Below are 22,237 nucleotides of genomic sequence, written 5' to 3'. Positions count from 1 at the left end.
CATGATTACATTAAATGGCAGAGCAGGCATGAAGGGTGAATGGCCTATTGCTCTTCTCCAATTTTTCAGTCTCCTTTTTTAAAAACAAATTGAGTTACATTTGCTATTTTCCAATCTAATGGAACCTTCCTAGAAATAAAGGAATTTTGGAAAATTAAGACCTCGCGGCATAGAAGGAATTGAAAACTTTCTGCACATGGGGATAATTCTCTCCTCAAATTTTCCCTCAAATGTTCTTGCATGATCTTTCATAACTGGTCCAGAACATCTTTAGAGGAGATTTGGAATTGATTGCTCCATCCACTTACTTTGACAAATTTTTCAGTCATAGACTAGTTGAAGTGTTATTTTCTAGAAGATCAGAATAATTGCACATGAAATAGAAGAATTTCTCATTTACACATATTAAAAGTTTTAATACTGAATTATTACTAACTGATCTCACACTAATGTATTGTGCAATAACTGTATAATTTTGTGAAAATGCTGCAAGTTGCACATTGTGTCCAAGGAAGTGCTTTCCACCATTCTCTGAAATTGAGAAAATATTCAAGGAGCGCGATTCACCCAAAGGGATACAAAGTACCGACGCCGGAGTGAAAACTGCTCCTCGCCCCCTATTCTCCCAGCCCCAGGGGGCTAGGAGCGGCGGCGCGTCAATCTCACGCGCCGGGCCTTGACACCCGCGTCAAAGTGGTGCCGCCTGAATGACGCGGCCGGCAGCGCCTAAATGACATCACCCGCACATGCGTGGTTGCCATCCTCCCCTCCGCTGCCCTGCAAGACATGGAGGATTGATCTTGCGGGGCGGCGGAGGGAAAAGAGTGCATCTTTCAGAGACGCCGGCCCTACAATCGGTGGGCACCGATCACGGGCCAGACCCCTCCTGAGCACCCCCCTGGTTCTCAATCCTCCCTCTGCCCCCCACAGGCCCACATGCAGCGGTCGCGCGCTGTTCACGCCGGCAGCGACCAGGTGTGGTTGGCGCCGACGTGAACCGGTCGTATTAGGAAGCCGTTCGGCCCAGCCGGGCCGGAGAATTGCTGCTCGACCGGAGCGGCGATTCTCCGAGCGGCCTGTCGCAAAACGCAACACGCCGTTTTGGGGGTGGGTGGGAGAATCGCGTGCGGGTGCCAGGGCGGCATGGCGTGAATCGCCCGGCACTCCCGCGATTCTCCCACCCGGCGTGGGGGTCGGAGAATCGCGCCCAAGGTTTCAGACTAAACACACCTTTCTTAAAATTATAAAAATAGAAAATGCTGGATAAACTCAACAGGTCTGGCAGCATTTGTGGAGAGAGAAGCAGAGTTAACTTTTAAAATCGAAATGAGTTCTCACCAAATCATCAGGATTCAACGTTAACTCTTGTTTTTCTCTCCACCGATGCTGTCAGGCCTGCTGAGTTTATCCATCATTTTCTATTATTATTTCAAATTTCCAGCATCTGCAGTGTTTTGCTATTTTCTTTTTAAAAATAATTTTTATTCAAATTTTTCAACAACAAATTTTATCACAACAAAGAAAAAGAGTAACCCCTCCCCTCCAATACAAAAACAATAAATTAACAACAAGAAAAAGAAACAAGCATAAAACCATGAGAACAAACCACCGTAACAAACCCATAGCCTTCCCCCCGCCCCCCCCCCCCCCCCCCCCCCCCCCCCACCCGGGTTGCTGCTGATATTGACCATCCTCTAACACTCCGCCAGGAAATCAAGAAAAGGCTGCCACTGCCGAAAGTACCCTTGCACCGACCCCCTCAGGGCAAACCTGACCCTCTTCAGTTTAATGAACCCGGCTGTGTCACTGATCCAGGCCTCCGGGCTCGGGGGCTTCGCACCCCTCACTGTAAAAGAATCCTGCGCCGGGCTACCAGGGACGCAAAGGCCAGAATACCGGCCGCTCTCGCCTCCTGCACTCCCGGCTCCGATGCTACCCCAAAAATAGCGAGCCCCCAGCCCGGTTGCACCCTGGAGCCAACCACCTTAGACAAGGTCCCCGCCACCCCCTTCCAGAAACCCTCCAACGCCGGACATGCCCAGAACATGTGGGTGTGATTCGCTGGCCTCCCCGAACACCTGCCACACCTGTCCAATCCCCCAAAGAACTGGCTCAGCCTGGTCCCAGTCATATGCGCCCTATGCAGCACCTTTAGTTGGATTAGACTAAGCTGTGCGCAAGAGGAGGAGGAATTAACCCTCCACAGGGCGTCCGCCCACATCCCCTCCTCAATCTCTTCCCCAAACTCCTCCTCCCACTTCACTTTCAGCTCTTCCACCGAGTCCTCCTCCCCCTCCTACATCACCTGATAAATTGCGGCGATCCTACCCTCACCAACCCACGTCCCCGAGAGCACCCTTTCCTGTAACCCCCTTGACGGCAATAGCGGAAACACCGCCACCTGCCGCCTAACAAACGCCCTAATCTGCATATACCTAAAGGAATTCCCTGGGGGGAGACCCTACTTCCCCTCCAGCTCCTCTAAGGTTGCAAACTTCCCGTTGAGGAAGAGATCCCCCATCCGCCTGATACCTGCCCTGTGCCAACTCAGAAACCCTCCATCTATCCTCCCTGGTACAAACTGGTGGTTCCCCCGTATCGGGGACCAAACTGAAGCCTTCACCTCCCCCCTATGCCGCCTCCACTGCCCCCAGATTTTGAAGGTAGCCACCACTACTGGACTCGAAGAGTACCTTGCCGGGGGGAGCGGCAACGGGGCCGTCACCAGCGCCTCTAAACTCGTGCCCACACAGGACGCCGCCTCCATCCTCTTCCATGCGGCTCCCTCCCCCGCCATCACCCACCTGCGAATCATTGCCACGTTCGCAGCCCAGTAATACCCACACAGGTTGGGCAGCGCCAATCCACCCACTTCCCTGCCTCGCTCCAAGAATACCCTCCTCACCCTCGGGGTCTTCTGCGCCCACACAAACCCCATAATACTCCTGTTAACCCTCCTAAAGAAAGCCTTCGGGATCATAATGGGTAAACACTGGAAGAGGAACAGAAACCTCGGGAGCACCGTCATCTTAACCGAATGGACCCTGCCCGCTAGGGAGAGTGGCAACACATCCCACCTCCTGAACTCCTCCTCCATCTGCTCCACCAGCCTCTTGAATTTTAACCTATGCAAGGCCCCCCAGCTCCTGGCTATCTAGACTCCCAGGTACCTGAAGCTCTTCTCTGCCCTTTTCAGCGGGAGCTCCCCTATCTCTTTCTCCTGGTCCCCCATATGCACCACAAACAGCTCGCTCTTCCCCACATTGAGCTTATAGCCAGAGAAGTCTCCAAACTCCCCCAGGATCCTCATCACCTCTGGCATCACCCCCCCGCCGGATCTGCAATGTACAGCAATAAATCGCCCGCATACAGTGACAGCCGGTGCTCCCCCCCCCCCCGCACAATCCCCCTCCAGTTCCTCGATTCCCTCAGCGCCATGGCCAGGGGTTCGATCGCCAACGCGAACAGCAGGGGCGACAAGGGGCACCCCTTCCCCGTCCCCCGGTAGAACCGAAAGTCCTCCGACCTCCTCCCATTCGTCACCACTCTCGCCACCGGAGCATTATACAACAGCCTCACCCACCTAATAAATCCCTCACCAAACCCAAACCTCCTCAATACCTCCCACAGGTAGCTCCATTCCACCCTGTCAAAAGCTTTCTCCGCATCCATCGATGACACTATCTCCGTCTCCCTGTCCACCACCGGCATCATTATGACGTTGAGAAGCCGCCGCACATTGAAATTCAGCTGCCTCCCCTTCACAAAACCCGTTTGGTCCTCGTGAATGACCTGCGGGACCACATCCTCCACCCTCCTGGCCAGTATCTTGGCTAGCAGCTTTGCGTCCACATTGAGGAGCGAGATCGGCCTGTAAGATCCGCACTGGAGGGGGTCCTTATCCCACTTCAAAATCAATGAAATTAATGCTCTGGACATCGTCGGGGGCAAGGCCCCCCCCCCCCCCCCCCTCCCTTGCCTCATTCAGGGTCCTCACTAACAGTGGGCCCAACAGGTCGGAAAACTTCTTGTAAATTTCCACCGGGAACCCATCAGGCCCCGGTGCCTTCCCTGACGGTATACTCCCCATCGCATTGATCAGTTCCCCCAACTGGACTGGCGCCCCCAGACCCTCCACCCGCTCCTCCCCTACTCTCGGGATCTTCAGCTTGTCCAAAAAACGGTCCATCCCACTCTCCTTCCCATGGAGCACCGACCGGTACAGCTCCTCATAAAAGGTCCTGAACACTCCGTTAATGCCCCTTGCACTCCGCACCAGACTCTCTCCTCCGTCCCTAACTCCCCCTATCTCCCTCACCGCCTCCCGTTTCCGGAGCTGATGGACCAGCATCCGACTTGCCTTCTCCCCATACTCATATACCGTCCCTTGCGCCCTCCTCCACTGCGCCTCCGCTTTCCTGGTGGTCAATATGTCAAACTCCGCTTGGAGACTACGACGCTTCCTCAAAAGCCCTTCTTCCAGGACCTCCGCGTACCTCCTGTCCACCCTTACCATTTCTTCCACCAACCTCTCCCTCTCCTTTTTCTTCCCCTTCTCCCTGTGTGCCCTAATAGAAATCAGCTCCCCCCTAACCACCGCCTTCAACGCCTCCCAGGCCACCCCCACCTGCACCTCCCCATTGTCATTAGTTTCCAAATACCCCTCTATACACCTCCGGACCCGCCCACATACCTCCTCGTCCGACAGCAGCCCCACCTCTAACCTCCACAGCGGGCGCTGGTCCTTCCCCTCCCCCAGCTCCAGGTCCACCCAATGTGGAGCGTGGTCTGATATGGCTATCGCCGAATTCTCCGCCCCTACCACCCTCGGAATCAACGCCCTGCTGAAGACAAAAAAGTCAATCCGGGAGTAAGCCATTTGGACATGGGAGAAGAACGGGAACTCCCTACCCCCGGCCGCATAAACCCCCAAGGGTCCACCCCTCCCATCTGGTCCATGAACCCCCTCAGCACTGTGGCCACCGCCGGCCTCTTACTGGTCCTGGACCGAGAACTATCCAATGCTGTGTCCAAAACTGTATTAAAATCTCCTCCCAATATCAAGCCCCCCGTCTCAAGATCTGGAATCCAGCCCAGCGTGCATCGCATGAAACCTGCATCGTCCCAATTTGGGGCGTACACATTAACCAGCACCACCCGTTCCCCTTGGAGTCTACCGCTCACCATTACGTATCTGCCACAGCTATCCGCCACCACACTCGACACCACAAACGACAAACTCTTTCCCACCAAAATTGCCACCCCCCCCCCCGGTTCCTCGCATCTAATCCCTAATGGAAGACTTGTCCAACCCATCCTCTTCTTAGCCTAACCTGATCCGCCACCCTGAGGTGCGTTTCCTGGAGCATAGCCACATCTGCCCCAGCCCCTTCAAGTGCGCCATCACCCGGGCCCGCTTGACCGGCCCATTCAGCCCCCTTACATCCCATGTGACAAGCCAAATCGGGGGGTTATTCCCCCTCCCTCTGCGCCGGTCAGCCATAACTCTCCCTCGGCCCACCATGTACCCACAGTACCCACACGGCCCGTTCCCCACGGTGGCAGATCCCCATCCCGACCCCCCCCCCCAGCACCATCTGTTCCCCTTTGGCCCTTCCAGCAGCAACCCGGTACCTCCCCCCTACTCCCTGCCCCCAACATCCCCCTCCCCACCCCTAGCTAGGGCCCCCTCTAGCTGCGTTGCCCCTCTCGTCATACTTCCGTAAGTCAGCCCACTCCTGCTGACCCCGGCTGCTCCCACCCCCCCCCCGGTGTAACCCAACCGCCATTCCCCCCGACCGGTCCAGACCCTTCCCATTCCGCCTCCAGCGCGGGAAAAAGCCCGCGCTTCCAGCTTAAACCCCGCCCCCCGACCCAAAATGCGGCAAAGAAAAAGGCTCGCGTCCCAACGGGCCTACAAAACAGCCCCCCAGCTTTCCACCAGAGAGAAAGGAACAGAAATAAATAATAGAAAAGCCCCCCCTCCAAAAAAAGAAAAAAACCAACAAAGAAGTAAAAGGGAGAACAGAGCCTCCGGACAATATACATCAGTCTCCAACTCCCCCTCAATCCTCAGTTCGAGTCCAGCTTCTCTGCCTGGACAAAGGCCCAGGCCTCTTCCGGGGAGTCAAAATAGTACTGGCGATCTTTATAAGTGACCCAGAGGCATGCCGGCTGTAGCAGGCCGAACTTCACCCCTCTCTTGTGCAGCACTGTCTTCGACCGCTTAAAACCCCTTTTCTTCGCCACCTCCGCGCTCCAGACCTGATAAATCCGGATCTCTGCGTTCTCCCACCTGCTGCTCCTCTCCTTTTTAGCCCATCTCAGCACACATTCTCGGTCGACGAAGCGGTGGAAACAGACCTGCACCGCCCTTGGCGGCTCGTTCGGCCTGGGCTTTCTCAGCAACACTCGATGGGCGCCCTCCAGCTCCAAGGGCCCTTGGAAGGACCCCACTCCTATTAGCGAGTTCAGCATCAAGACCACACAGGCTCCCAGGTCCGATCCCTCCAGCCCCTCCGGGAGGCACAGGATCCGCAAGTTCTTCCGCCGCGAGCGGTTCTCCATTTCCCCCATCCTCGCTTGCCATTTCTTGTGGAGTGCCTCGTGCGACTCCACCTTCACTGCCGGGCCTCGGATTTCATCCTCGTTCTCCGAGGCCTTTTGCCGTAACTCGCGGATCTCTGCACCCTGAGTCGCCATGAGCTTATCCAGTGAGGCCTTAAGCGGTTCCAGCAGCTCAGCTTTCAGCTCTCTGAAGCAGTGCTGAAGCAGCTCCTGCGCCCACTGCTGCTACGCTGCCGGTTCCCCGCCCGCCGCTATCTTGTTCTTCCTGCCTCGCACCTTTCTTTGCTCCAAAGCCGATTTTTTGACCGCCCCGCTCCTGGTCCAGTCCATCCACCGGTAGATAGGTGCAGCAGATGTGTTCCCACAGCGGGAAAAGTCCAACCAGCGACGCTACCGGCCCTTAAAAGAGCCCAAAAGACCAAAAATAGCGGGAGCCTCCGAATGTGCGGCTTAGCTCCGCATCACTGCAACCGGAAGTCCCCAGTATTTTGCTATTAACATAACATTTTAATTTTGTGATGGTTGAGCTTAATGTTTAGACCAGCAACAGCATCAAACACTTCCATCTTAGGTATAGCACAGCTGCACTACTTCTGTACTCCTTCAAAAATATGCATTGGGGTCAGGTTCTGAGTAGTTTCACTTTTATACCAATTTAACAATTTTTTCCTTGCATCGGGTATATTTGAGATCCATTTAATGTTGAATTGAAGGCAGTCTTCTACGTTAAGCCTTTTTACAACATCAATCCCATCGATCACTCCTCGAAGGGACTCTATGTTGTCGATATTAGTTGAGTCAGAAAAATGCACGCGCAAAAGTCCCTGTGTCATCCACTCCCCCCACTAAAGTGGCTGCAAGTAAAATCCAACTGCATCGCTTTCCCTCACTAAAAAATACAGTGCCCCAGCGATCTGATGGTGAAGAATGCAGATTTTTGCTCTCCGATGCCTCAATTAACATTATGGCATAATCAGATGAATGCAAAGCTTTCGTTATTTTAATCATTTATTTGTATTTTCCCACAGGTCTTGTTTTCTTCCATGGTTATGGATATTTTGGTCCATTAACACCACTCTCTCAAGTGAGCTAACAGTTTTGTAATTGATTGTCTAATTTGTTTATGGAACAAATAAAATGACAAAAGAATGAGGATAGCCCGAGGAATAAACTAACAATAATTGCTAGAAAATAACAGTGGTCAGTCGGAATATGTTGATAGTTAATATTCCAAACAGTCAGTCAGTGAAACTGAAAGGATGATAATAGAAATGGAGCAAGGGAAAACGTAGCAGTGTAGGTACAGCCTGCTTTAAAGGACTCCACAAGATTGTTAGATGCTGACAGGGGACTGTGCCCAATTTTGTTAAGCAACATCCTGAAGCTTTGGAGCAAATTTATATATTTTTTTGGGGGTTATGTTTGCTTCCAGCTTATTCATACACTGTCATTTTTAGAGGTCCAAAGGAGAACGGATATCTTTTTTTTCTCCTTGCAACGTGTGCAACCAAGATGATGCCAAACCTCGTGCTTTGCATTTGGGTGGACTCAACCAGAGGTCGATTGAGGGATCCTAACATTTAGGCAGCTCAGGGTCCTCAACTTTTTCCCAGATTTTTGCTCTAGAGATGGTTAGTAGGCCACAATTGAATCTGAACCGAGTTGGTAAAAAGAAAATGTGGTTACTGCAACACAATTATATTTAGACGATACATCAGACCCCAACCAAGCTGCTCTGTCAGCTCATACTTGGTGGACTTTATACAGATCTTAATCTGAATGTCGGCCACAACCGGCTTTTAAATACAAACAATGGAGTCTTCCCATCAGAAGCAGCAGCAGAGAGCAGTGTATATGCCCAGCATGTACTTGCCCTGTACATCCGTGCTTTGGGCACGAAATCAAGGAGGAGAGTTTCCTCCATTTTACAACTGCTAGCAAGCAAGCAACATGACTGTGTGAAGAACTGAAGATAGGTCATTTTGTAATAATGATGTGGAGATGCCGGTGTTGAACTGGGGTGAGCACAGTAAGACGTCTTACAACACCAGGTTAAAGTCCAGCAGGGTTGTTTCGAATCACTAGCTTTTGGAGCACTGCTCCATTCTCAGGTGAAGGAAGGAGCAGTGCTCTGAAAGCTAGTGATTTGAAACAAACCTGTTGGACTTTAACCTGATGTTGTAAAACTTCACTATTTTGTAATAAGGAAGAGAGGGCAAGAGACACAAACAGGCAAGGATCTTACAACTGAATCTGCTGGAGTGATCTTTTCAGGAAAATCCATGGCAGGATAAAGCAGTGTAGGTGTAGGTTATGTGCAGAGCTCCAGGGCCTCTGGTGAACAACCCATTCAGAAGAAACTGAAATCAGGAACAAAGCAGTATAAAAATGATTTCTTGAGGTGTGACATTGTTAATTGTGCCAATGCATATCAGGATGCAAAACACATGTGTGTTATATGCAGGGAAGTTTTGAACACCTTGGCTATTGGAGGAGCTGCACTCATCCAGGGAAACATAGAATATTCCATTATGCTCCTGAACTGTGTCTTATAGATCGCGGCAAGGCTTTCAGCAGTTAGGCGGGTTATTCATCGCAGAATTCCCAGCCTCTGGCCTACTCTTGTAGCCACAGTATTTCTAGGCCTTGTCCAGTTAAGTTTCTGGTCAATACAACTTCAAGGATATTGAAGGTGGGAGATTCAACAATGGAAGGGTGGTTAGTTTTTTCTTGTTGGAGGTGGTCATTGTCTGGCACATATCTGACCACAAGTTACTTGGCACTTATCAGCCCAAGCATGAATGTTGTCCAGATCTTGCTACATGTGGACATGGACTGCTTCATTATCTGAGGAGTTGCAAATGGAAATGAATACTGAAATCATCAGCAATATGAAATCATCAGCACTTCTGACTTTATGATGGATGTCCCGAAGCACTATTACATTCCTTTTCCTCCTCCAACCTGAATGCTCCCAAAGTCGGGTGGTTACTTTGCTCATCCTCCTTGTAGTCTTTGCTTGTGCTCACATAGCCTGCATGAATCTGTTCCACAAACGCAAGGCCTGGTACTCTATCTGCCTCATGCGGTTATATATCCACTCCTATTAAATAAATAATTTACTTCAGCATTATTTAACTTGCAAACTAGTTTCTGGCTGAAGCCAGCTTTATAATATGGTGTCCTGTTCACACTCCAGTTAATTGAACAAGGTGAACATCCAGAATCAGGGGTGCTGTCAGGATAAATCTCTCTGCCGGCAGCACTGGGTGCTTAATTAATTCTCGTCGTCGCACAAGAAACCCATTTTGAATCTTTCCTCACTCCAAGGAGTCAGACTATAAAAGTAAGGCGGTGTAAATTGCCCTTTTTGGGGGTTTCATTTTGACTTGTGGTGCATTATCTTTCCCTTGCTTTGCACTTGTGGAAAGAAACCGTGCTCCCATTGTTGTTGACTCCTGGACAGCGTTAACCCGCCGGAGAAGTTGCAATGAAGATCCACAGACACGCCAAGTTTGCACGGTGCCTGCAGGCAATGGGAGCTCTCAGCTGCGGCAGCAGAAGGGAGAGGGGGGTGGGGGGCGGTGAGTAGGCCCGCGTGCCCCCGCCCTCCTGGGCGCGTGTCCCCTGCACGCTCACGCTGTGGCGGGCGTGAACGCGCCCCCTTCCCTCCCCCGGCCCCTCCCTCTTCCTCTGTCTGACTCTCAGTCCGTCAGCGCTGAGCCGGCGAGAGCAGCAGCTCAGGTAAGTGCAACCTTAAAACAGACAAAGAATGAAGAGGCGAAGCCTCTCTCAGTGGCGAGGCTCAGGCCGGCTTCTCACACGCTCTATAGAAAGATGGAGTTGTGTTGCAGTAGGGATTTTGGGGGTGGTGGGGGGAAGACGGGTTCTGTTTTCAGCCTCTTGTGGTCCACGATGGATGGGCAACGTTGACAGCGGCTGTTTGTTGCCATACAATTGCTGCAGTTAGGCTCTCATTCTGCCTGGCTCGATTTGCTTCCACGTACAACTTGATGCATCTCGTTTTGCTCAAAATCCCCCTCAAATGCTGAATCGTTGCGGCTGCCAAGTCCCAGATCCACATTTCTGTCCTTTTCAGCACTGTCATCCATTCTTGGCAATGGGCTGACTGCAAACAACAGGGGAAAGAAAATCATCTGCCCCCTCCCCACCCACACAGACATGTTTATTACCGACGGTCTGTGCGGAGCTGGGGGTGGGTTTCTCTTTTTTTTGCAGCATTTAAATCAGACGATGTTTCAGTTGAGATAATTGTGCAGGATCTGGCATGTCTTTGTCTGCGTGGAAATTTCAGGAAAATTGTGTGTCCCTTATTTCGAGCTGCTGGTTGTCTGCAGCTGGTTATGTTGAGGGAGGGGAGGAGGGGGGAGACTGATTGAACGAACGGTCTCTTTTGTTCTCTTTCCAGCATTGATTTGTGAATTAAGCTCCCATTCCATTCACGCTTATAGATCAGAATAGGTGCAAGGGCCATTTAAATTGCCATCGTAATCTAGGCATCGATTGTTACACACAACAGTTTTACAAGGGAAGTGATATACACGGCTGCGAAGAAGAAAAACATTGTCCCTCTCCATTTGGGGAAGGCGTGTTCATTTTCTGAGCTGGCTGAAGTCCATGTATATGTAACAAATATAATAATTCCCCATTGCGCGGTAGTACTGGTGATGCCAGGGTCTCGTGGTAAATTGCTGAGACATTTCTGAAGATTATCTATTGACTGAATATTCCAGAGGATAAAACGTTGCAGTGTGAGCCGCTTCCAGCCTCAGCCAGCGCGGTATTGCTGTTATTGCACCGGGGAAGAGATTGGTGTGTGTGCTGCAGTGGCTTTCAGCTCACTGTATTAAAGAGGATTAGGAAGGAGGGGGGGCAGCTCCCGGCTACAGGAGTGCGCTTGCGCCCCAGCTCAGTGCCGGACAAAACGCTAATAGTCACAAAGGGAAGAGCTGCAGAAAAAGCCACCTGCCTGCCAGATGGTGCTGGGAGCCAAGTCGCCCAACTCTGCTCTTAACATTTCAAGTGACATTCGCTTTACATAGTTACCCATTTACAAAACGCCGGCTGCTTTCATGGCTGATACCACTCCTTTTTTTCGCTGTGCAGGGCCTCCCATTTGTTCTTACTTTTGTGTTTTTAATGACACTGGCCTTTTTTGATTGCCAATGCTTTAATACTTGCACACAAGCGAATTTCAGTTCTATTTTTTGTTTCAGAAAAAAAAGGCAATTTGAAACAGTTTTGGAAAATTGACCCAGGATTTGATCATTAATGAACCCTTTTGTGTAGATTTGGAATTGTGACAGCAAGATTGCAGGAAACTGCTGGCTATGACTTGTAAAATGGTTACGGTTTGAAACATGGGAGAATGGTGATTGGAGAAGGAAAAACAAGCCTTTGTTCTGAGTTTATGAATGGTTTGGCTCAAGGGCGCCAAAAGTTTAGTACTGGGACAACTATTAAACATGCTGGAGGAAAACTTGACCCAATTGTTCTTCATATCGGTTTAAAAGGTCAATGTGCAAGAGATCATTGCTGTGTGTTACATAGAATAAGGCCCTTGGGAGTGATGGACTGGAAGAGTTCCAGTTGTGCCATAAATCACAGGAATCCAGCTGAATGGTTTGTGAATGCCATCTTGGGTTTCAGTCGGTAGCACAATTTCAGGTCTTCTGGAGTTTATATAATAATGGCCTGTTTGTTTCCCCCCTGCCCCACCCCACGGAAAAAAAAGCATTTTTGGGCATTTCCCACATTGGCAGATTGATGTATGGCAGTAGCAAAACAAGTCTGATAAAGTTAGTTCTGTATTTCAGGTGATCTATTTTGTTGATCTTATCCTGCTCTTTTGGCATCTGTTGGGTGCAAATCATAAAGTAAATGTCATCCTCAAACTATTTTTTACAAATAATTTACACCCCCCCCCCCCCCCCCCCCCCATCCCATATATATATTTTCCCTCTCTGTGTGCAAGATGACAGATCATTGTGGCATTTTTTTTGCAGGTATCAGCAGTCCTCTGATATCGCACCTAAGTATTTTGATTTGTCTAGATAGTAATCAGCAGTACGCTTTCTGAGAGATTGGACATTGACTGATATGATGTCATCTGTCACCCATACGGATTCCCTGCTAGCGATCAGAGGATAGCAACCAGGAATATGAAGCTTTTCTCTTCTCTAGCCTGGTTACTCTTGAGGCTGGTTGTAATGTCCTTGCTCTTCTGCCTGTGACCACCTCGGGCTTTTCTGGTATTTGTGGTACAATACATGCAGAGGAGCAGCCAGAATTACAATTTACTGTGGCACACACCCTCGTGTTCACTTTTATTTTCTGCCGGTTCTATTCGTTAAAAAACATCTAGTGAGCCTGCTGATGACATTGACAGACAAATCGTTAGGCAGGATTATGAAACCCAGCGTGAGAGCACTGAATTGATCAATGTTAATTGATAGAATTTCTCACGCCAGCTCGTTTAATGATTGGGAAGCAGTATGATGCTGAATATTAACACTCAACCATCACTCTTGATGTTTAAATAGTGAATACTGATGACAAAAATAAACAAAATTCTGTCTAGTGTGGAAAAGCCATATTAAAAATGAAGTTGTGTCCTGAATGTTTAAAATATGGGATGAACCATATCTATATTTATAATTGTATAAAGATAAGAGTTATATTTTGTACCAGCCAATTTTCTACTTGAAGAATTTGTTGTAACTGTGGATGAACCTGAGTTGCTTTTGGTGAGTGATTTAATAAATGTATCCAGAACAAAATTAAATAAGATATCTTTGCTTTTACAATTGAGCTGCTTTTGAATTGCAGTGCATGTTTATTTACATGGCACAGGTTTTTGCTACTTTTGTTAATATTATGCACAGCAAAGTGATTAAGGCCAAATACTTTCTTTTTCTGTTTATATTCTAATACTGTTAGATATTAGGCATATCACTGGCAGAATTTACGGACATTAGCATTTGAGTTCCTGTACCCAGAGTTTTTGGCTTGCATACATAAATAAAAGAAAAAGATGCTAATCAATGGTGGAAATGACACAAAATAAGGCAGGCAGGTTGGTAACTTCTAATGTTGCTCTTTGGCCACTTGGCGGTGCATTGGAGCAACCCAGAGTGAGAAAGGCATAGAATTAATTGTTTTCACCCGTATGGGAAAAATATGAATTCTTCTCCTGGCATGTGCCATTTGGAACTCGGTGAAAGCACCAACATGTTACTTGTGCAGTCTTGCTCTCTGTGGATTTTTTCTTCACTGGAAACATGAGTGGTTTTAGTTACAAGATCTGGCGTGATACATTACTGGTACTAATAGTAGAGTTGGGAATACAAGCAGCAAATTCTGTTGCACTTTACATTGTTCTGGAAGTTCTTAGGTTTGTGCAAAAATAAAGCTATAATTATTTGTGTGTCAGAATGTTAAAAGATTTACTGCTGACTGATGGATATGTGAGAGATAAGATTCAGCACTTCTTAGCACTTTAAAGTAGCTGTGTTCTGGCAAGGTTGTCATCTAAGTTTTATTTATTGTGGCAATCTATTTTGACTATTAGAGATTCTGAGCATCTAATAATCTGTGTCACTGGTGAATTTTGGAAGTTTCAGAATCCAAAATTGTATTGAAGTAAAAATAGTATTATTCGTTATGTTTAGGTCACCAAGCCTCCTTCCAAGTTCCAGATTTTTCCCAGAAGCATTTTAGGGGCCAAATGTATATTTAGAAAAACAATGTTTCAGCTGTTATTGAAAAACAAGTTAAACTGAGATAACTCTGGCTACTTGTCATTTGGCAGTTACTAAGAAAAGAAAAATATGGTTCATTCTTTTCTTAAGTTGATCTGATTTGGGGATAAAAGTTTTTATTGAGGCAAATAAACTCTCCAACTGGTTAACATGAGAACGGGTAAGCACACCTCACATTTTCTTCCATTCATATCCAGTCAAAAGAAGAAAGCACCTTCCAAATCAGGTTCAACATTGGACATCATTAGGCTCAGTATTAGTTTCGAACTGATATTACATGGGTGAGCAAAATTCTAAAATTGTATAATTTTGCAGAAATATATTCACTTTCGATCTTTACAATTTTTACAAAGGAAGTGGTGGGTGGGAGGCTGGTGCTCCCTAATCTTTTGTATTACCGTTGGGTGAAAAGTGCATAGAAAGTTTGGCAGTGCTGGGCAGGGGGAAGAGGTGGAGTGGGTACTGGGGGAAGAGGTGGAGTGGGTACAGGTGGAGGAGGCATCATGTAGGGGGGTTAGTTTGAGAGCTTCGGCCCCACTTCTATTTGCCCCAGGGAAATATAAGGGAAATCCGGTGGTGGCGTCTTCCATAAACATCTGGAACCAGTTGAGGCGGCATTTTGGTTTGACGGACGTGTCGGTATTGGTTCGCCCCGACAGAGTTGAATGCAACATTTAAGCACTGGCATATGGGGGTGGGACGGGTGAAGGACCTGTTCTTTGAAGGTAAGTTTGCGAGCTTGGCAGGGTTGTTGGAGAAATACGACTTGCTGAGCGGCAGTGGGGGTGGTGGAAGAATGGGGGTGGAGTTTAGATATCTACAGTCATGAGAATTTGTGTGAAAGGAGGTGACCTCGTTCCCTCAACTGCCAGATCATAACTTGCTTGATAGGTTGCTCTGGCCAGGTGAGTTGGGGATGGGAGAATGGTGGACATGTATGGATGGCTGCTGGACACGAGGAAAGCACCAATTGAGGAGATAAAGTGGGAGGAGGAGTTGGGTATGGGGAGTGTGGAGTGAAATAATGTGCTGGGTTAATGCCACATTGTCATACGCTGTGATGAGCTTGATAGAGTTCAATGTGGTGTATAGGTCCCACAAGACATGGGCGTGAATGAGTGGGTTCTTTGCAGTGGTAGAGAATGGGTGTGAGAGGTGTAGAGGGGGAGCAGTTAACCATGTCCACATGTTCTGATCATGTCCAGGGTTGATGGGTTCTGGGGTTCGGTATTTGAGACACTAGTGAAAATTGTGGAGGTGGAGATGTTACTGGGTCCTCCTGAGGTGATCTTTGGGATATTGGAAGTGTTGGGGCTGATGAGTGGATGAGGGCCGATGTGGCATTCTGCACAGAGGTGAATTGTATAGGAATGGAGGTCGGAGAAGCAACTGATGGTTTCGGCTTGGTTGGAGGTTGTTGAGGAATTCCTTAAACTGGAGAAGATTAAGTTTGCACTTTGGGGTTCGGATGGGGATTCTGGATGAGATGGAGGTTGTTCTTGTCTCTGTTTACAGATCTGTTTGTTGCCAATGGGTAAGGGGAGAGAGGGGGATGGGGGTGTTAGAGATAGTATTAGATTCAAAGAAGAGACTTACAAATTGCCAAGAAAAAGCAATAGATCTGAGGATTGGGAACAGTTTAAAATTCAGCAAAGGTGGACTAAAGGAATAATTAAGAAGGGGAAAATACAATTTGAAACAAAACGAGCGGGGAACATAAAAACTGACTGTAGAAGTTTCTATAGGTAAGTAAAGAGAAAAAGATTGATGCAAACTAATGTAGGTCCCTTACAGTCAGAAACTGGAGGGGTCATAATGGGGAACAAAGAAATGACTGAGGTACTTTGCTTCTGTCTTCACAAAGGAAGAGATGAATAACATACTGGAAAGTGCTGAAAAATACAAGAGGATCTGAAGGAAATTATTATTAGTAAAGAAATTATTTTGGGGAAATTAATGGAATTGAAGGTGGACAAATCTCCAGGGCCTGATAATATTCATTCCAGAGTACTTAAGGAAGTGGTCCTAGAAATAGTAGATCTATTAGTCATTATCTAAAATTCTGGAATAGTTCCTACAGATTGGAGGGTGACAAATATAACCCTGCTATTCAAAAAAGGAGGTAGAGAGAAAACTGGGAACTATAGACCGATGAGCCTAACGTTGGCAGTATGGACGTTGCTGCAGTCCATTATCAAGGATTTCAAAGCACAACATTTGGAAAGCAATAGTGTAATTAGACAAAGTCAGCATAGATTTACGAAAGGAAAATCATGCTTGACAAACCTACTAGAATTCTTTGAAGATATAACCAGTAGAGTTGATTAGGAAGAACCGGTGGATGTGGTTTATATAGACTTTCAGAAGATTTTTGACAAGGTCTCACATAGCAGACTAATATGTAAAATTACAGCACATGGGATTACAGGTAGTGTCTTGAGATAGATAGAAAGCTGGTTAGCAGACAGGGAGCAAAAATTTGGAATAATTGGGTCTTTTGCGGATTGGCAGGCAGTGACTAGTCGGGTACTGCAGGGATCTGTGCTGGGACCCCAACTGTTCACATTGTATATTAATGTTTTGGACGGAATTATCTCCAATTTAGCAGATGATACAAAGTTGGGTGAGCTGTGAGGAGGATGCAGAGACGCTTCAGAAGGATTTGGACAGGCTGAGTGAGTGGGCACATGCATGCCAGATGCAGTATAATGTGGATAAATGTGAGGTTATCAGCTTTGGTAGCAGAAATAGTAAGGCAGATTATTATTTGAATGGGTGTAAATTGAGACAGGTGGGTACTCAGCAACACCTTGGTGTCCTCGTGCATCAATCGCTGAAAGTAAATGCACAGGTACAGCAGGGGGTAAAGATGGCAAATGGTATGTTGGCCATAGCAAGAGGATTTTAGGAATAAAGACGTTTTACTGCAATTGTATATGGCATTGGTGAGGCCACACCTGCAGTATTGTGTGCAGTTCTGGCGTCCTTATCTGAGGAAGGATGTTCATGCTATTGCGGGAGTGCAGTAAAGGCTTATCAAGCTGATTCCTGGGATGTTGGGACTGTCCTATGAGGAGAGACTAAATCGATTAGGACTATATTCATTGGTGTGGAGATGCCGGCGTTGGACTGGGGTGAGCACAGTAAGAAGTCTTACAACACCAGGTTAAAGTCCAACAGGTTTGTTTCAAACACGAGCTTTCGGAGCACGGCTCCTTCTTCAGGTGAATGGAAAGGCTTGTTCCAGAAATGTTTATATAGACACAGTCAGAGATGCCCCGGAATGCGAGCACCTGCAGGCAATCAAATCATCAAAGATGCAGAGAGAGAGGTAACTCCAGGTTAAAGAGGTGTGAATTGTCCCAAGCCAGTTCAGTCGGTAGGCCTCTGCAAGTCCAGGCTTGTTGGTGGGGGCCGAATGTAATGCGACATGAATCCCAGATCCCGGTTGAGTCCGCATTCATGCGTGCGGAACTTAGCTATAAGTTTTTGCTCAGCAATTTTGCGTTGTCGCGGCAGATACGGAGGAATTCATCAGGCGAATGAGGCTCCGGGAATTCTTCCACAGACCCCAAGAGGCCGACAGCGAACCCAGGGACACGACCAATGAACCGGAACAGCAGACCGCGAGATCTGCAGTGCAGCAACCGAAAAGGAAAGAGTCAAATTGGACCCCTCCGGAAGGCCGCTGCCCTAGACTCGACATGTATGCTCAAGCCGTCAGAAGTCGTGTCAATGCCAGATTCATCACTCGCAATCACAAGGCAGCCTCAAACGTCACCCAAGCACAACGCAACGCCATCCGCACTCTCAAGACCAACCGCAACATCGTCATCAAACCAGCAGACAAAGGAGGGGCCACCGTCATACTGAACAGAACAGACTACTGCAAAGAAGTATACCGACAACTCGACAACCAGGAACACTACAGGCAGTTACCCGCAGATCCAACCAAGGAACACATCCGCCAACTCAGCAGACTGATCAAGACCTTAGATCCAGACCTTCAGAACACCCTACGTGCTCTCATCCCACGTAATCCCCGCATTGGAGATCTCTACTGCCTCCCGAAAATACACAAGGCCAACACACCAGGCCGTCCTATCGTTTCAGGCAATGGGACCCTGTGTGAGAACCTCTCTGGCCACATCGAGGGCATCTTGAAACCCATCGTACAAGGTACACCCAGCTTCTGTCGCGACACGACGGACTTCCTACAGAAACTCAGCACCCATGGACCAGTTGAACCAGGAACATTCCTCGTCACAATGGATGTCTCGGCACTCTACACCAGCATCCCCCATGACGACGGCATTGCTGCAACAGCCTCAGTCCTCAACACCGACAACTGCCAATCTCCAGACGCAATTCTGCAACTCATCCGTTTCATTCTAGACCACAACGTCTTCACCTTCGACAACAAATTCTTCATCCAGACGCACGGAACAGCCATGGGGACCAAATTTGCACCTCAATATGCCAACATCTTCATGCACAAGTTTGAACAGGACTTCCTCACCACACAGGACTTTCAACCGATGCTATACACCAGATACATCGATGACATTTTTTTCCTTTGGACCCACGGCGAGACATCACTGAAACGACTACACGATGACATCAATAAGTTCCATCCCACCATCAAACTCACCATGGACTATTCTCCAAATTCAGTTCCATTCTTGGACACACTCGTCTCCATCAAGGACGGTCACCTCAGCACCTCGCTTTACCGCAAGCCCACAGATAATCTCACGATGCTCCACTTCTCCAGCTTTCACCCGAAACACATTAAAGAAGCCATCCCCTATGGACAAGCCCTCCGTATACACAGGATCTGCTCAGACAAGGAGGAGCGCAACAGACACCTACAGATGCTGAAAGATGCCCTCGTACGAACGGGATATGGCGCTCGACTCATTGATCGACAGTTCCACCGCGCCACAGCAAAAAACCGCACCGACCTCCTCAGAAGACAAACACGGGACACCACTGACAGAGTACCCTTCGTCGTCCGTACTTTCCTGGGGCGGAGAAACTACGACATCTTCTTCGCAGCCTCCAACACATCATCAGCGAGGATGGACATCTTGCCAAGGTCATCCCCACACCCCCACTACTGGCCTTCAAACAACCGCGCAACCTCAAACAAACCATTGTTTGCAGCAAATTACCCAGCCTTCAGAACAGCAACCACAACACCACAAAACCCTGCCAGGGTAATCTCTGCAAGACATGCCAGATCATCGACATGGACACCACCATTACACGTGGAAACACCACCCACCAGGTACGCGGCGCATACTCGTGCGACTCGACCAATGTAGTCTACCTCATACGCTGCAGGAAAGGATGTCCCGAAGCGTGGTACATTGGCGAGACCATGCAGACACTGCGACAACGAATAAACGGGCATCGTGCGACTATCAACAGGCAGGACTGTTCCCTTCCAGTTGGGGAACACTTCAGCAGTCAAGGACATTCAGCCTCTGATCTCCGGGTCAGCATTCTACAAGGAGGCCTTCAGGAGACGCGACAACGCAAAATTGCTGAGCAAAAACTTATAGCTAAGTTCCGCACGCATGAATGCGGACTCAACCGGGATCTGGGATTCATGTCGCATTACATTCGGCCCCCACCAACAAGCCTGGACTTGCAGAGGCCTACCGACTGAACTGGCTTGGGACAATTCACACCTCTTTAACCTGGAGTTACCTCTCTCTCTGCATCTTTGATGATTTGATTGCCTGCAGGTGCTCGCATTCCGGGGCATCTCTGACTGTGTCTATATAAACATTTCTGGAACAAGCCTTTCCATTCACCTGAAGAAGGAGCCGTGCTCCGAAAGCTCGTGTTTGAAACAAACCTGTTGGACTTTAACCTGGTGTTGTAAGACTTCTTACTATATTCATTGGAGTTGAGAAGAGTGAGAGGGGATCTCATGGAAAATTACAAAATTCTAACAGGATTAAACAGTGTAGAGTCAAAAAGAATGTTCCTGATGGTGGGAGAGTCCAGAATTAGAGGTCATAGTTTGAGCATAAAGGGTAAATATTTTGGGACTGAGGTGAGGAGAAACGTCTTCACCCAGACATTAGTGAATCTGTGGAATTCGCTACCACAGAAAGTAGTTGAGGCCAAAACTTTGTGCAATTTCAAGAAGGGATTAGATACAGCTCTTGGGCCTAAAGGAATCAAGAGATATGGGGGGGGGAGGGGGAGGGGGGGGGGGGGGGGGGGAAGGCGGATCAGGATATTGAATTTGATGATCAGCCATGATAATGAATGGTGGAGTAGGCTCGAAGGGCTGATTGGCTTGCTCCGGCTCCTATTTTCTACGTTTCTATGTTTAGGGGAGAAAAAGGAAAAAAGTATCAAATTAGGGGAATTGTATTTTGTTATTGAATGATTGTTTGCTGGTTGTTATGTATGCCCGATTTGAATAAAAATATTATTTTTTAAAAAAACATTCCCCGGCTTTTGCATGTAACTTTGGTCTTTAAACTTTTTCTCATCACATATTTATAGATGCTTTTACGGTCAGTTTCTATGTTCCCTGCAATTTTACCCTCGTACTCCATTTCCCCCCCCCTCTTGATCAAATTTTTTGCCCTCTTTTTGTTGAATTCTAAAATGTCCCCAATCCTCAGCTTGCTGCTGTTTCTGCAATTTTAAATGTCTCTCCTTTGGATTTAATATTATCCCTAATTCCTTATGTAAGCCGTGGTGGAGCCATATTTCCTCTTTTATTTTTCCCTAGACAGGAATAAATAATTGTTGTAATTTATGCACATCATCTTTAAATATAAACCATTCACTATTCATCATCCATCCCTTTAGTAAGGTTCTCTGATCTATCCTTGTCAATTCACACCTCATAGTTCCCTTTTATTTAGATTCAAATCTTACTTTTGGATTCAACTACTTCCATCTTAATGAAAAATTCTATCATATGCTTGCTCTTTCTCAAGGAAATTATTAATTAATCCTTTCTCATTACACAGGCACCCAGACTAGAATAGCCTATTTTCTGGTTGGTTCCTCAACGTATTGATCTAAAAAAAACATGTACATACTCCAGGAACTCCTCCATTGCTACTTTGGTTTGTCCAATCCATATGTAAATTAAAAACACCCACAATTACAGGTGTATCCTTATTGCACACACTTTGATTTCTTGTTTAATACCTTCCTTTACATATTCACTAATGTTTGGGGGCCTATAGACAACCCCAAAAATGTTTTCTGCTCCTAAGGTGTTTCTTATCTCGACCCACACAGATTTTCATGATTTTCTAAGCCAATATTCTTCCTCACTATTTAATTGATTTCTTCCTTTACTATCTGCAACCTACCTTCTTATCCCTTTTTGTCTGTCCTTCCTAAATAATGAATACCATTGGATGTTCAGTTCCTATCCTTGGTAACCCTGCAACCATGTCTCTGTAACTATATCAAAACCATTAAAATTTATTTGAGCTGTTAATTCATCTATTGTGAATGCTTCATGCATTAAGACACAAAGCCTTTAGATTGCATTTTAGCCTTATTAGTTATCTTTGATTTTTTTGCATCATGGATCCATTTTTTTATTGCTCTTGTTTTTTCTGCCTTCCACGTTCGTTTCTTACATTTCTGTCTTTTGTTTCTATCCCGTCCTCTGTCTCCTTGCTCAGGTTCCCATCACCCTGCCATTCTAGTTTAAACACTCCCTGACATTTCGAGCAAATACCCCCTGAGGACATTGGTCTGATTCTGTCTGGATACAACCCGTCCTGCTTGTATAGGTCCCACCTTCCCCAGCACCAGTCCCAAAGTCCCAGGAATCCCTCCCTCATACACCATTTCTCCAGCTACTTATTCATCTAGTATATCCAGTTATTTTTACT

At 47.5% G+C, this 22,237-nt stretch overlaps 2 protein-coding genes across 15 annotated transcripts in view; one reads left to right on the top strand and one right to left on the bottom strand.

Moving 5' to 3' along the window:
• The window catches only part of LOC119961152 (parathyroid hormone 2 receptor-like), a 454,460-nt gene that overhangs the window by 381,280 nt on the left and 50,943 nt on the right, over positions 1-22,237 (bottom strand). The gene's annotated exons all lie outside the window — the stretch shown is intronic.
• The window catches only part of LOC119961066 (microtubule-associated protein 2-like), a 418,551-nt gene continuing 406,541 nt past the window's right edge, over positions 10,228-22,237 (top strand). For all 13 annotated transcript variants that reach the window (XM_038788572.1, XM_038788632.1, XM_038788629.1 and 10 more), the window contains exon 1: positions 10,228-10,311. The gene's annotated coding sequence lies outside the window, so the exon portion shown is untranslated. The remainder of the gene's footprint in view (positions 10,312-22,237) is intronic.

The sequence above is a fragment of the Scyliorhinus canicula genome, chromosome 2 (genome assembly GCF_902713615.1).
Source record: "Scyliorhinus canicula chromosome 2, sScyCan1.1, whole genome shotgun sequence".
Lineage (NCBI taxonomy): Eukaryota > Metazoa > Chordata > Chondrichthyes > Carcharhiniformes > Scyliorhinidae > Scyliorhinus > Scyliorhinus canicula.
This window is presented reverse-complemented; position numbering and strand designations above follow the sequence as displayed.